Below are 15,745 nucleotides of genomic sequence, written 5' to 3' on the forward strand. Positions count from 1 at the left end.
TCTGGGAAAGGAATCTATCCCTCCGGCATGTTCTGTTCATTGCGTTGACAAGGTTTAGGTCCCTAGAGCGTGTAGCTCGGAGGGATTGGGATTTCTTTAAGTGAAGCATGTCCAACACCTCTGGGTTTGACATAGCTTTGTATGTTAGGCACAGATCACACCTCTCAGTAGGCGATATGCGACGGAGTAAAGCTGGAGTTTTTTGAGACGGTCTGCGTAGGGCATCTGTTTGAGGCCGGTAATACTCTGTGAGGTATTTCTGCGGCCTTTCCAGTTGTTGTAGATGTCTTGTGAGGTACATACCAAAAGGGGCGTTGTACTCTATATAATGGGTCTAATGAGCGATGAGTAGAGGGAAACAATGACCTCTTTTTCTGCATGAGAAACCTTTTGTGATGGTGTGCCATGTAGAAGGATTTCCTGACTACTGTGGAGATGTGATTATCAAAGGAGAGATTACTGTCCACCTGTGCCCCAAGGTCTCTTATCACACTTTCAGTTTTAAGTATACTACCACCTATGTTGTAGTTCATGGGTACAGAGGTTTTACCAAAGGGGATGACAATGCACTTTTTGGCATTGAGCTTGAGGGCATGGCTTTGACACCAGGCATCTGTCTCAGTGAGGCCCTTTTGTAGGATGTCCACATCGTTAGGAGTTTCGATTAAGGCTCCTCTGCAAACTTCGTTAGCCTGTACTTCAGAGAAGTAGATACCAAACAGGACAGGACCCAGGACTGAACCCTGTGGTACTCCACTTGTCACTGGTCTGAAGTCGGATTTGGAGTCTGCTACTTTCACAGTGTGGGTTCTGTCAGAGAGCCAGTTGGCAACTCATCTTGTGACACAGGGATTTATACCTAGTTTAGTAAGTTTATCTAGAATTCCAGAGTGCGGGATGGTGTCGAAAGCCTTGGGAAGATATAGACAGGCTGTGTGAACCACCTTACCCTTGTCTACGGCTTTGGTGACTGCTTCAAAAAAGTCTATCAGGTTTAGGAGACATGATCTGCCTTTTACAAACCCGAAATGGGTGGGGTCCAGAGTTTGTAGATTACCAATGTCTTTGTTTATAAGTTCCTCCTCCTAGGGGCGCAAGTAATTGGGCAGGGCTGGGAAGGATAACTGAAAAGTCATTGTGAACTTTTTCCATAAGGGGGTGGGCTTACCACTCCCTGTTTTTGAGGTGTGGGCACCACTGTTTAGATCTCTGCATATCCTGTGACTGTAGTCTGGGTGGTCGGTTTCCCCTGGGTTTAGACTGAAGGCCTGGAAGGGGCTGGAAAGGACCAGTTTTTAGAAGGCCAATGTCTACTGAATCTAGACGGCTGCACTTGTAAGAATTCTTTAACCGTTTGTATACATTTAGCTTTTTCTTCCATCTTTTTAAGAACCTCTTCTGCTTTGGTGCCAAACAAACAGTCCTTATTTAAAAAAAAGTGTCTAGTAATTTTGATTTGACATGATCTGGCAAGGTTTGTTCCTTCAGCCAAGCATACCTTCTCAGCACAGACCCAGTGACTGCAGCCCTGCAAGCTGCTTCTAGGGCATCAAAGCCACACTGCAAAGTATGCTTACTAACTTGGTTTGCAGAATGCATTAACTCTTGTAAATCTTTATTTTCTGCACAATCAGGAAGTAACACCATTTTTTGTTTAATTAGTTCCATAACATGTTGCTGGTGCTTCAACATGTGAAACTAGCAATTCAATGCCCTGATGGCAACAGTTGCAGAGGTATATACCTTCTTACCCCATCTGTCTAAAGCTCTGGAATCCCTGTCTGAAGGGGTAGGGGTTTTGGCTGTAGTAGCCTTAATACCTTTATTTCCCTGGGAAATGGTCTCTGGAGCCGCAATAGGATTCTTAAAAGAGAAATTTGTGAGAATCAGGTACTCTCTGTAGTACCTGTCAGGTTTTCTAGGGGCCGGTGGTAAAGTGTCTGGAGTAAGACTGGATTCCATGAAGACATCATCTACAACATCCAGGACAGGGGGTATAGCTAGAGGCCTGTGCTGAGGCAACAAAAATTCTCAGAGTCTCTTTTTGGACTGAGGGTAGTCCTGGCATTCCCAGCGGAAATGCACTCTCAAAGTATGCAAGGTTTCATGAAAAGAAAAATCCTCTGTAAGGGAGGCAGAAGGAAAGGATTCCTCTGCATCTGAATCTTCATAGGTTGATAAGGGTATGTCCTGGTAATCAGAAGGATCAGAGTCATCAAACTCCTGGTCTGTAGAATCAGAATGAAGCTCAATTCTTTGCCTCTTAGCAGGGGAAGGCTGGCTTCCCCTAATTAGGGTAATAAGGTCTTTAGCCATTCTAAGCATTTGTTTTTGTGGCATGGGAGCTTGAGCATGCGCTTTGGTCACTGGTTTTCTAAGGGTATTGTGTGCTCTGGGCCTGAGAAACTCTGTAGTTTTAGCTAAAAATGAAGTTGTCGGTTTAATTTGAACATCGGTAGGTCAGAATATACCCTCAAAAGCCGGTGCCTACACAGCGGCTCCAGACCCATCCAAGGTAGAGACATCCGCGGGTTCCATAGTCGAGGAAGCATCTCGCGGCATACCGGACTCCTAATGGGTCTCAGCACAGGCCTGCGAATCTGTAGAAATGGGCATCAGGGGCTGCAAATGTGCCTCACTGAGTACCGGCAGACTAGCTTAACGGAAGCGTCGTTGGCAGTTTTGGACCTATGCGGTCTGTCTCTCTCTTTATCTTAACGTTTTTTCAGATCATCAGTAGTCGGATGGCTTATCGAAGCCATTTTGGAATATGAAGAATGAGAGCAAAAGGATTTAGTGACAAAGATGGCCAGACAATGAATGTTTTGGGCGTTAAGGCACAAAACAGCGAGGAACGTCGTGGTCTGGGCCTAAACAGGTGATGCAGTAAGAATGAAAATCTCGGAGGTTATTGCTTTCCACAGGCAAGGCAATTAACTTTTTCTGACATCGGTCAGAGCAAGAAAAAAGGATCCCTAACAGGGTACTTAGTTTTAGAAGACTTCAGGTTTGAAACTCGAAAAATGAAAATGTCTGGTAGCGGCTTACCGGCGCTTGCAAATTGCTTCTGCTTCGGGCTCCTTCTTGGCAAGAAAGACTGATGTAATGGTGTTGGCTGCCTGTTTTATACCCCTGACAACCTGAAAGAGGTGACAGCATCCAATGCAGAAATCCCAAAACTACCAGGCAGATAACCCAAGTGTGATGACTGCAACAGTGAAACACGAAGAACATCTCCCTGGTTTTGAAGTGGAGGTAGTCCACTGCTTAGATCTCTGCATTCTCTGTGGCTGCTGTCTTCCCCAGGGCCTAGGCTGGACTGGCTTGGTGGGAGTAGGAAAGGACCAGTGTTTGGTGGGACAATGCCTGCTGAACCTGGGTGGCTGGACCTGTAAGAGATGCTTAACTGTTTGCATAGATTTTGTTTTTTCTTCCATCTTTAAGACCTCTTTCTGCCTTAGTGCCAAATAAATTGCCTTTGTGCAAAGGGGCATCCAACAATTTAGATTTGACATGGTCTGGCAAGGGCTGTTCCTTAAGCCATGCATGCCTTCTAATGACAGATCCAGTCACTTCTGCCCTGCAAGAAGCTTCTAGGGCGTCAAAGCCATAGTTCAAGGCGTGTTTAGTTACTTGACTTGCAGCATGCATTAACTCTTGTAAATCTTTAGATTCTTGCCAAGCAGGAAAGGAAGACATTTTTTGTTTGAGGAGTTCCAGGGTATGTTGCTGAAATTTTAGCATATGGAACTGAAAATTTAATGCACTGATAGCAACAGTAGCTAAGGTGTATTACTTTTTTATCCCATCTGTCTAGTGCTCAGGAATCCCTATCTGAGGGCGTGAGATTCTTAGCAGAGGTTGCTTTAATCCCTTTAGGCCCTTGAGAAATTACCTCAGGGTCACAAGGATTTTTAAAGAGAAATTTGTGAGAGTCAGGGACTCTACACAGTACCTGTCTGGTTTTCTGGGCACAGGAGGAAGGGTGTCAGGAGTCTAGCTGGGTTCCATGAAAACATCCTCCACAACATCCAGGACTGGGGGGATGGTCAAGGGTCTGTGCTGTGGAAGATCTAGAATTCCCAGAGTCGCTTTTTAGACTGAGGGTAGTCTTAACTCTCCCACTGTAAATGCTCCCTTAAGGTATGCAGGGTTTCCCCAAAGGAAAAATCTCCTGGGGGAGAGGCTGAAGGGATGGAATCCTCTGCATCAGAATCCTCATAAGTAGAGAGGGGTTGCATGTCTTCATATTCAGATGCATCAGTCACTGGACTCTTGTTCAGACAAAACTACAGGGAACAGATTTCCCCCTTTTGGAGGGGGTAGCTTGGCTTTCCCTGATCAGCATGATAAGGTCTTCCACCATGTTAAGCATTTGAGACAGAGTCAAGGAACCAGGTGCCTGAGAGTAGGCTGGTTTCTTGGGTGTGGTTCATACCCAGAGCCTAAGAAAATAGAAGTTATGTTCTTACCATAACGTTCCATGTTAGTTGTCTTCTTCTCGCCTTCTTCTTGCTGGATGGGTTCGGAGCCGACCTCGGCTCCGACTCGGCCACTCTAAAAGCTCGAGAGTTGGTTCCACCGGCTCGAGGCTCCCCTTATATCCCACAATGCTAGGCGAGAGTTACCTCAGATCTCGTTTGTAAGCTAATCCCAGCTTATATAGTAACAGTATAACTATAAACAGAGTCCACCTCTAACAACAGGAAGAAAGAAGGGTGACCTACATCCTGAACCAGGAAATATGCCCAACAGCATATGTCTTAAGAAAGAGGTGGTAGAAAGAGAGGTCACAATCACAACTCCTCTAGGTCTGTCCAGGCCAGGGGGAAGGAGGGTGGGACGCAAGAAGAAGGCGAGAAGAAGACAACTAACATGGAACGTTATGGTAAGAACATAACTTCTATATGTTAAGTTGTCTATCTCGCCTTCATTCTTGCTGGATGGGACCGCGTCCCTAGCACCTTGTCTCGGGTGGCCTAACGGAACAGACTCCTGAGAACAGTGGAACCAAAGTTAGCTCTATGCCTAGAAGCTAAATCCAACTTATAATGAGAGATGAAAGTGTGAGGAGTAGCCCAAGTAGCCGCTGCACAAATGGTGTCAATAGGCAGTCTGTCTTGGAAAGCTAAAGAAGTAGCCAAAGCTCTGGTGGAATGAGCCTTAGGTTTATCAGGCAGCTTTTGACGCCTAATCTCATATACAAGGGAAATCAATGATGTTAGCCATCTGGATAATGATACCTTTGAAACTCAAAGTCCCTTTCTGCTCTCCGCATAGGAGACAAACCACTGATCAGATTTTCTGAACTGTTTAGTTCTATCCAAGTAGTACCTCAATTGACGGTGAACATCCAGGCAGTGTAATTTTTGTTCAGACCTATTGGAGTACTCTGGAAAAAAGACTGGTAGATCAATGGATTGATTCAGATTTGATGCCGATACCACTTTAGGCAAAAAGGACGGGTTAGTTCGTAAGGATACTCTGTCCTTATGAAACAAAAGATAAGGAGGACGACAGCTGAGTGCTTGAAGTTCTGAAACTCTTCTAGCTGATGTAATAGCTACCAGAAAAAGAGTTTTCCATGACAATAATTTTAAAGAACAGGAAGCTGCAGGTTCGAAAGGGGGAAGAATCAAAGAAGCAAGAACTAAATTTAGGCCCCAAGGAGAAGGAGGATTTCTTACAGGAGGTCTGAGAAGAAAAACTCCTTTCAAAAAGGCTTTGCAGAGTTTGTGGGACATTAGGGCAGATTCAGAAATGCCCACATGAAAGTTAGAAATAGCTGCCAATTGAACTTTAAGTGTAGAGGGAGATGAACCTGCATGGAAGAGTTCAGCTAGAAAATCAAGAACTAGTTGGATGGAAGCGGTGAAAGGGTCTATGTCCTTTCCTTGAGCCCAATATGAGAAGCGTTTCCACTTACTCAAATAAATCTTTCGAGTGGAAGATTTATGGGAAGCTATCAATATATCTCTAACAGAGTGAGATAATTGAGGAAGCCTGGCTAAGGTTGGAACTGGAGGAACCAAGCAGTGAGGTTCAGAGAGGGGAGGGAGCGATGAAACTGACCTGACTGATGGATCAAAAGATCTGGAACTAGGTCCAGATTCCAAGGTCGCTCAAAAGAAACGATGTAGAAAGGGGAACCACACTTGTCGAGGCCAGTAAGGAGCAATGAGGATCAATGAGGCCTTCTGAGCGATAGCTTTCTGTATTACTTGAGAGATCAGTGGGAAAGGAGGAAATGCATACAGAAGTCCCGGGCCAAACTTGGACTAGAGCGTCTCTGCTGGGTTGGCCTGGTAAAGGGAATAGAGTGAAATATTCTCTGCACTTGCTGTTTTGGGGAGTAGCAAAAAGATCGCAGCAAGGCTGACCCCACTTGAGAAAAATTTCTCTCACTACAGAGTCTTTCAGAGACCACTCGTGAGGCATGAGAATAGCTCTGCTCAACTTGTCCGCAATATGATTGGACTTCCCGGGGATGTGCGTTGCTATCAGAAACCGCTGAGAAGAAATCGCCCATTGCCACAGTCTGAGTGCTTCTCGACACAGGGGTATGATCTGGTTCCGCCTTGTTTGTTGATGTACCACACTACAGACATATTGTCTGTCTGGATTGCAATTGTTCCCAAGGGAAGAGAGTCTTGAAGGGCTTGCAACGCTAAAGCACTGCTCTCATCTCCAGAACATTTATGTGCAAGTGGCATTCGTTTGGTTCCCATGTGCCCTGGACTGTCCTGCCCTGATAATGCCCCCACCCGATCAGGGAGGCATCTGTTGTCAGAGTAGCAACCGGAGGAGGTGGAACAAAGGGTCTTCCCGACAGGAGCTGGGGGGAAGACATCCACCACATGAGATGTTTTTTGCACGCTTGCGTGATCACAATGGTGTGAGACATTGGAAGCTCCTGGTATGACCATTGAGTAAAAAGCATCCACTGAAGGATCCGCATGTGGTATCTGGCTAATGGAAGCAGAGGTATGGCCGCTGCCATAATTCCCAACACCTTTACAACTAACCTGGCTTTGATTCTGTTGTTGTTGAGAAGGAGTGATACCAATTTGTGAATGTCTGATATTCTCTGATGTGTTAACCTTGCAGACATGTTTATTGTATCTAGATTTGCGCCTATGTAGGTAATAGTACGACAAGGCGACAAAACAGACTTTTCGCAATTTATTGAAATACCCAGCTTTTGACAAACGCGAAAAGTGTAATCTCTGGCCATCAGAAGGAGATGCTTGGTGGGAGCTGTAAGGAGCCAATCGTCCAAATATGGAAACACCTGGAATCCTTGTCGTCTCAGATGAGAAGCTACCACTGCCATGCATTTGGTAAACACCCGGGGGGCAGTGGTGAGACCAAAGGGCAGGGCCCTGAACTGAAAATGACTGGTTCCGAGCCTGAAGCGGAGGAATCTTCTGGAGCGTCTGTTCATCTTTATGTGATAGTACGCATCCCGAAGGTCTATAGAGCACATCCAGTTTCCTTTGCCCAAAGGGGAAGGATGGATTGCAGCGTGACCATCCGAAATCTTGTTTTCTTGACTGATTTGTTCAAGGCGCTGAGATCCAAAATTGGTCTCCAGTCACCTGTTTTCTTTGGAACTAAAAAGAACCTTGAGTAGATTCCGGATCCTTGCTGGTCTGCTGGAACTGGCTGAATTGCTCTTTTTGCAAGCAGGTTTGAAATTTCCAAAACTGCTAAATCCCTTTGAGCGGGTGGAACATCTGGAAGGGATTTTTTTGACTGCTTTGGAAAGCGAAGAAAGGGGATAGAATAGCCTTCGAAATGATGGACTGTACCCATTTGTCTTGAGTCAGGGATAGCCAGGCTTCTGGGTACAGTGACAACCTTCCCCCGACTGCCCCCGAAGATGGGCAGTCGGGCAACACCTCAGGGATGCTGAAAGGGCTTGTCAGGGAAGGCTTCCCGATTGCCCTGGTCCTGCGGACCCCCCCTGCCCCTAGGGCGACGTCTACCATTGTTATTCCCGCCTCTGCCTCTGGCGGAAAGCGACTCTGTGCGTCAGGCGAAGTCCCTTGAGATTGTTTACGGAACCACATCTTTCCACCTTTCTGGCCTTTGGGGTAAGGCCTGGAAGGAGTAGAAAAACGGACTCCGACGGCAGAAAGGGTCTTGCCATCAGTCTCGCACCTAGTCAAGGTTTCTTTCACTTGAGGACCAAAGAGGGATGATCCATCAAACGGGAGTTCGTGAAAGACGTCTTGAAGGGTCCACAAAATTGCATAGCCGCATCCAGGCATGCCTACGTAAGGCCACACCTGTTCCTGCGGCTCTGCTCGCTCCATCAGCCGCGTAAGAAAGAAGGCGCATGGAGGAGTTGGTTATGGAATTAAGGGTAGCCAGCTGCGTGTTCATCTTATCTTGGAAACCCGCAGCTGTAGGGTCACTTAACATTTCACTCGCTTCCTTGATCAAGTCCCTTTGAAGACGAGTAAAATGGCACAAGTAGTTCAGCGAACGCATGGTAAATGTCGCTGACGAGAACATCCGCTTCCCGTACCTATCCATGGACCTAGATTCCTTGTTAGGTGGATGGACAGGTACTGAAGGATCAGCTAGCTCCTTCTTAGTGGCAGCAGCTACCACCATAGCATCCACAGAAACTCCTTTTGTTAAAAATTGTTTGTCTGCTGGAGCTGTTATGAACTTAGAGGGTCTCCTGGGAGTGGGGTCCACTGAATCAGGAGCCGTCCATGCCTTCTTAGCAACCACCTGCATGAGGGGGTCAAGGGGAACACCCAGGAGGTGGAAGGGCGAGAGCCAAACGCCTCAAGATACACAGATTCGTCCTCCGAAGGGTTGAGGGCTGGCCAATTTCCCTCTGTTTCAGGATCTCCAGAATGTCTGCAAAAGAGACATCTTCAGAAGGGGAACGGGGGGAACCCTCAGAATCATCCAAATCTGTGTCTGACGTGATGGACTCAGGTGAGTCAATGTGTTTCCTCTTACACTTCCTCTTCCGAGGGGGCTCTTCTGCCAAATCAGGAGAGGCCTCGGAAGAGGATGAAATCCCCACAGGGGTTTCCTGAGGAGCTGGCTCTCTGCGGTCCGGGATGAGGGAGTGAGTCGACTTAGCCTGAGGCACCATAGAGAGAGGGGCGGACGGAGCCGACTGTGGAGTAGAGCCAGGCTCTAACACACTCCGCATGACCTCGAACGCACCCCTGTCAGGCAGAGCCAGAGGTCCCCGCTCCAAGAAGCTAAGAACCCCCCTCGGCACCGACAGTGATGGCTCCGAGGCCGATGTCGGAGCCGAACTCACCAGCGCCGAAGCACCGAGAGGGAGAGGGGGGTCGGACAAGGGTCCGATGCCACTCACCCCCTCGGAGCCGACGAGGGAAGTCCGGCGCCGAGATTCTTCCAAAGAAGAAAACGGAGCCGACGACGGAGCCGAAGACAATTGTATCGGCTCGACGCAACCACAGTCTCGGTTCCGACACGACCCGGCTCCGAGCTCAAGAGAGTCGAAGGAGGAATATGTTGAAGGACCGGGGCAGGCATCGACTGATGAGTCAGGCTCTGAAGCATCTGGGCCAGTGCCTCGGACTTAAGTAGTCGACTCACTACCCTCTGAAGGTCATGATCCGATAGCCTCGATGACCTAGAGGAGTGAGATCTTTGGCTCCGTTCAGACAGCAGGGGAGATCCTGGAGCCGAATGAACGGAGCCAAGAGATGGTGACCTGGACCTCTTCCTAGTTGTCGGCTCCGAAGGTCTGGTCAGAGCCGACACGGGAACATCTACTACCTCGGCTCCGTCCGGAGCCGAGGGGGCCACAGAAACTGTGGACTGAGACTTATCGGCACCAGCCGGAGCCGATGAAGGCAAAGGTTGAGAAACCTTAGGTCTCGGCTCAGTAGCCGGAGCCGAAGACCTAGATGCCTTAGAGGGCTTCCCTGTTGAAACAGACAGGGAATCCTCTGGCTTGAGTAAGCCTCTAAGAATCAATTTATTCTTTCTTTCCTGCAGGACCCTGGGGCTGAAGCCATGGCACACAGCACAGGAGTCCTGCAGGTGCAAAGGCCCCAGACAATAGACACAAGAAGTGTGAGCGTCTGTCAGAGACATTTTCTGACAGCACGCATCACACTTCTTGAATCCGGAGACCTTTGCTTCTTTAGACATTTTTGTTTGAACAGGTGTACACAAACACGCACACAGACACACTAGTTACACCCTGTCAAAATTAACTTATAATAAAAAACAGTGCTAGAATTTAATAAATAATGCACACACACTCCACTAGGGAAGGAAAGGCCAATAGGCCCAAGGGAAGAACCTAAGGTTCTTGAGGAAAAAAAAAACGGAAAATTTTTTGGGAAGGTATAAAAAATTTTCTAACTACACTAAACTAAGTAAATATATTAACTTAAAGGGGTTTTTAAAGACTGATTTCACCAAGAAATAGTACTTACCAGGAACCTGTAGAAAAACCAACCTCGAAGCTGTAGCGGCAAACGAGATCTGAGGTAACTCTCACCTAGCATTGTGGGATATAAGGGGAGCCTCGAGCCGGTGGAACCAACTCTCGAGCTTTTAGAGTGGCCGAGTCGGAGCCGAGGTCGGCTCCGAACCCATCCAGCAAGAATGAAGGCGAGATAGACAACTTAACATCTCTGGTTTCGAAAGAATGGTAGTCGCGAAAGAAGACGTCTGAGTCAAGAATCGGTAGTGCCAAGGACTTCCTCGGAAGCCCATGCCTGCTCAGTGGCTCCGGACCCATCCAAGGTGGAGACGACCGCAGGATCCTTAGTCTGAGTTTTGCGGCATACCGGACTCCGAAAGGGTCTCGTTAGCGGCCTGGGAAACCACAGAAGTGGGTATCACAGGCTGTGAAAGCACCTCACTGAGGACCGGATAACTGATGATTAGCTTAACGGAAGCTTCACTGGTAGGTTTGGATCTGTGCAGTATGTCTATGTCTTTACGTTTTTTCAGAAGACCTGCTGTTGGATGGCTTACCGAAGCCATATCGGAATTTGAGGACTGTAAGCAAAAATATCTGGCTATAATAAGGGCCCAACGACGGATAGTTCTTGTGCTGAACAAAGCACAGAAGTGACAACAGGGGACGTCGTGGTCTGGGCCTAAACAAGTGAAGCAGTAAGAATGGAAGTCTCGGTGTGGTATTTGCTTTCCATAGGCGAGACAATTAACTTTTTCTGACATCGGTTAGTGCAAGAAAAAAGAATCCCTAATGGGGTACTTAGCTTTAGAAGACTTCAACTTCAATTTGGAAACAAAACTCAGGTAGCGGCCAACCGGCACTCATGCGAACTGCTTCTGGCTCCATGGCAAGAAAGACTGATGTAATGGCATCGCCTGCCTTACCTTTACACTGACGACCTGACGTCAGTCCTGAAGGGACAGCAACTGACGCAGAAATACTAAGCCTCTGGTATTCAGGCCGGCTTGACTGCTACCCTGGCAGGGATAACCCTAATGTGATGACTGCAACAGTGAAACACAAAGAGCATCTGCTAGCTCAAAAGGTGGCGTTTTTCTAAGACATAGTTTAAAATCCCAGGTAGCAACAGGGTTTCTACTGGGGTGGAGGAGGGGTGTTCTAAGATTATGACCTTATTAAAAAGTTGCAAGGTAAGGGTGAGAATAGATGGGGGAGAAGGTAAAGCAAGCAGAAATAACATGTAAATTAATACTGTAAAAGTCCCTGGAGAAATAGTCCTGACAGATATTCTAACACTAGGTTTATGTCTGCCAGTGAAGAATTATGGTCTTTGTCCTTGCACAAAAGAGAAAACTTTTTCTATCTGGAAAAACTTGATTTTCTATAATTTGATTTTCTTGCCCCTCTCTCGGGATTGACAGCACTTTTGTAAAACAGACTGCAGTATTTGGGGTCAGAAACCAATCTTCCAAGTGGTTAGTTTGTGTGCGTTCAGGTGAGGTTGAATGACAGACCTACTCACCTGGCTAAATGGGTCTACCACTTATGGGAAAATGTAAAATATCCCCCTTGCTGAGGGTCAAGAGGAGGGAGAACCAATGTTGCCTTGGTCAGAAGGGTTCTGAGTGTCATGCTTGGTCCATCCAACCTCACCTTGATCAGTACCTTGGGAATAAGAGGAAAAGGAGGGAAGGGAAAGACTTCTCATTCAAAGGGACATAACTGTTGTCTGTTCTCAATGTCCTTGTCTGCTGGGTTTTTGAGCAGAACCTTGATGTTACCTGTTCTTGGGAAGGGCAAAAAAAGGTCTATACTGGGGTGTCCCCTCCACTGATGGGTGATGTCCAGGAAGGTCTCCTTTTTCAGCACTGACATGCTGGGGTCCACAATGTCCATGCTCAAAGAATATGCCATGGTGTTGCCCTGGCCAAGGAAGTAGGATGCTATCAGTGGCAATTACAACTGTTATGCCAAGGGTCACATCTTTATTGCTAGACTGCACAGTGGGCAGGGACGGTTCTTTCTTTATGTATCACATAACTACAGTGCCCTGTATTTTTTTGAACATAAGAATTCCCCTTTCCTCAATGGGCTCCTATCTAAAATCTGTTGAAAACCTTTGGAGAAAAATGAACAAACCAGACAGCAAGCAGCTGGTACATGCAGATGCACATTGGAATACATAAAGAAAAACAGAAGAAAGCTCCACAAACCAGGTGGATTACCAACAAATCACTACTTCACAAATCGCAGCAGTTAACAGCTTTCGTCTTCACTTAGTGACGTCATCAGAACTGCCATAATACCAAAAAAAACCAACATTTAAATGCAAAAATCAAAAAAATCATATGACAATAAATTCATGAATTAAAAAATTAAATTTACTTTTAAGCTCATTTGTTAACATTTGACTGATATTGGTTATTTATGAGCTGTTTTTTTAATTTGTTTTTTTCTTGGTGTTTGGTGTGACTGGTTACATTGCCAGAAACAACTGAATATGGTGCTGACTGATGCTCCTCTTATACCCTGACATCCAAATGTCAGCCACTGGATATCCTTTGGCCAAGGATAAAAAAAAAAAAAGACTCTGGAAATCAGGCCTGATCACAAACTTCTGCATAGCAGAAAGAGCCCTAAAGATCAATACTGCAGTATTGACTACAAAGAACACCTGTCAAAAACTCAGACACAGGGAGGATGTGCAGACTCCATACAGAAGGCATCACAGCTGAGAAGTGAACTGTAAAACTAAATGCTGTGTGACAGAAATGTTAAGTGCTACACCACTATGCTTCCCTTAGGTTATTTTGGATTTTTTTTTTTTTGTGGGGAAGGGATTCCTTCAAGTGATGTGCAATTACTGCAGAAGGGGGCTTTATATTTTTTTAAACAGGTTGTACATTTCACTGGAGGAGAGCCATTTTCATACTGTTTTTGCAAATGGTCAGGCAGGCAGTATCGCAGCTTACACTGCAAAATATCTGGACTGAACAGCAGTTTCGTCCCTCTATCCACAAGTCTGCTGAACTTGAATACCAGGTATGAGAGCAAATAATTAGATCAATATGCCATTTGCTATGAAGTATCAGCTATAGTAATCATCACTCTAGCAAATTGCTTAAATAACTGGTACAGTTAAGCATGATTTCTTAGGCTATTACTTCCTAAATGTGCAACAGTCAGGAGTGAGTCACCACACCATACATGTGCAATATGAACATCAGAATATATCATGGTGCAATATTCTAAGCAATCACAATGTGAAGTGTCAGTCTTGCAATACCTACTAGTATAACATTGTCTAATGGCTTCCTGTCCAATTGTGGTAATCTACTGTGTTAATATTTTAATTATTACTGTATATGCATTAGTCTTACCGTCATTCAAACTGTGTTCATTGTTATGCCCTGCATGGGGACAAAACAACGCAATTTCATTCATTTGCACTGCTGTGTATATTTGATCGACAAAGTTTACTTTGATAAACATAGCAACTTAGGTTATACAGGTATAGAGGTGTGTGTGTGTGTGTGGGGGGGGGTCCACTCCTGGTAGGGACTGTGTACTCAGGTACTGTAGCAATACATGCTAGCTTTCAACATTATGTTTTAAAATTCAAGGGCTTCAGGAAGGTATCTTTGCGAATTTAAAATGTAGTACTGTCTTCAATCAATGCTATGGCTGCAGGAAAGCTTTTTGGAATGTGATGTTTCACTACGTTTTTGTACTATACAAGTATTGCCACCTTTGTATTTTTGTTAGATAAATAGCTGTGTAAAATCTTACCACAACAGATGTCCTTCTCTTCACTTTTGCAATATTCATTACATGGGGGAATTCCCTGACGTAGGCAACCCGATGTCAGCCAGTATACAAAAAATGGGTACTGCAGGGTGGATAGTACGTCGCACACAGGCTGTGATCAAACATTAACCTTAAAAGTGTTGTACGCAAACCATCCTCAGAAATGACAGCCCCAAAAGGAATGCCTGCCTAAGGAAGTAGGGTAAGAATCATCGAAGAAGAAAGGGCAGGGGGGAAGGAAGGAGGATAGGAATACTGCAACAGTGAAGAGAATGACATCTATTGTTATGGTAAGATTTGACACAACTATTCTATGTCCTTCTATTCATCTGTTGCAGTATTCATTACATGATGGGGAAGACCAAAGCTCATGTAGTAAGGGAAGAAAGGTGTAGCAAGGAGCCTTCCTCCCCAGAGGACGCCTCTTCCTCTGAAGAATCCTCTGTCCTAGTCTTTTTAAGTGAGGAAGCTGTACTGGGAGATGGAGGTGAAAAACCCGGGGGAAGCCTAAGGGGCATACGGGTACTGAAAAGGCCCTGAGTGAGCTGTTGCTTGTCACTAGCACATTATTTTGGCTGAGATAAATATCTGGTTTTCTGTTTCTTCTTTCCATGCAACTCTGCCCAATATAGGGCAGGAAGTCCCAGCGTAGGACTACATTCTATCAGATTAGAATCTACCTCTTCCCTTACAAGGATCTGAGGAATCCCCTTAGGGCCTTCCCTTATCACGAGCTGTGGTTGACGTCGGACATCCAAAATAGATACCTGCTCAGCCTCTCTGGATGTGCTTAAGCTCAGATGCAAAGTGGCCTTGACGTCAGGCTAGGCCTGCGGATTTGAACTGTGAAACGGTCGTGTCTCCAGGTTCTCCTCTGCCTTAAAAGAGACGTTGGTATTCAGAAATGCAGCAGAAGGTTAAGGCCTTTGTTTTCTGGCCTTCCGCTTCAAACTCTACTTGCCTTCGGGCCCCAACGTTCCCTCCATAATGCTTTATGCTAGCAGCTTTAACAGCTGGTTGTCTAGACAGCTAAAGAGGATAATCTACTCCTTAAGGTCTTTGGGACAAAAGCATGACAAATAGAGCAATTTTTGTGGTCATGGTTTGGGCCTAAGCAGAATAGACACTGGAGGTGGCTATCCTTGTGTGGAATTTGTCGTCCACACTGGCACTTGACCTTCTTGGATGACATAAACCATAACCAGAAATGGTAGCAAATTAGTCACAAAAAAAAAAATTCCACAATGGGGCACTTATCTGAAAACTGAAGAACTGCAAATGACTCAGACAGTATGTTGGAAAGTGGCATTCAGGTCTGGCGGCAGAGAAGTTCTGAGGATGGTCCATGTGTACAACACTTTTATGGCTGGCATCCGATCACAGCCCAAGTGTGACATAACATACACCCTACAGTAGTAAAAGTCTTTTGTACACTGGGCGATGGTGGGTCGTCTGTGGCGGGGAACTCACTCATGTAATGAATACTGTAACAGATGA

General features: G+C 45.9%; 1 protein-coding gene across 1 annotated transcript in view; it reads right to left on the reverse strand.

The window, feature by feature from the left end:
* The window catches only part of LOC122793961, a gene marked incomplete at its 3' end in the record, with an annotated part of 2,396,194 nt that overhangs the window by 365,677 nt on the left and 2,014,772 nt on the right, over window positions 1–15,745 (reverse strand).

This window comes from Protopterus annectens, chromosome 2.part1, assembly GCF_019279795.1.
Source record: "Protopterus annectens isolate FY-2018-M chromosome 2.part1, PAN1.0, whole genome shotgun sequence".
In the NCBI taxonomy this organism is placed as follows: Eukaryota; Metazoa; Chordata; order Ceratodontiformes; family Protopteridae; genus Protopterus; species Protopterus annectens.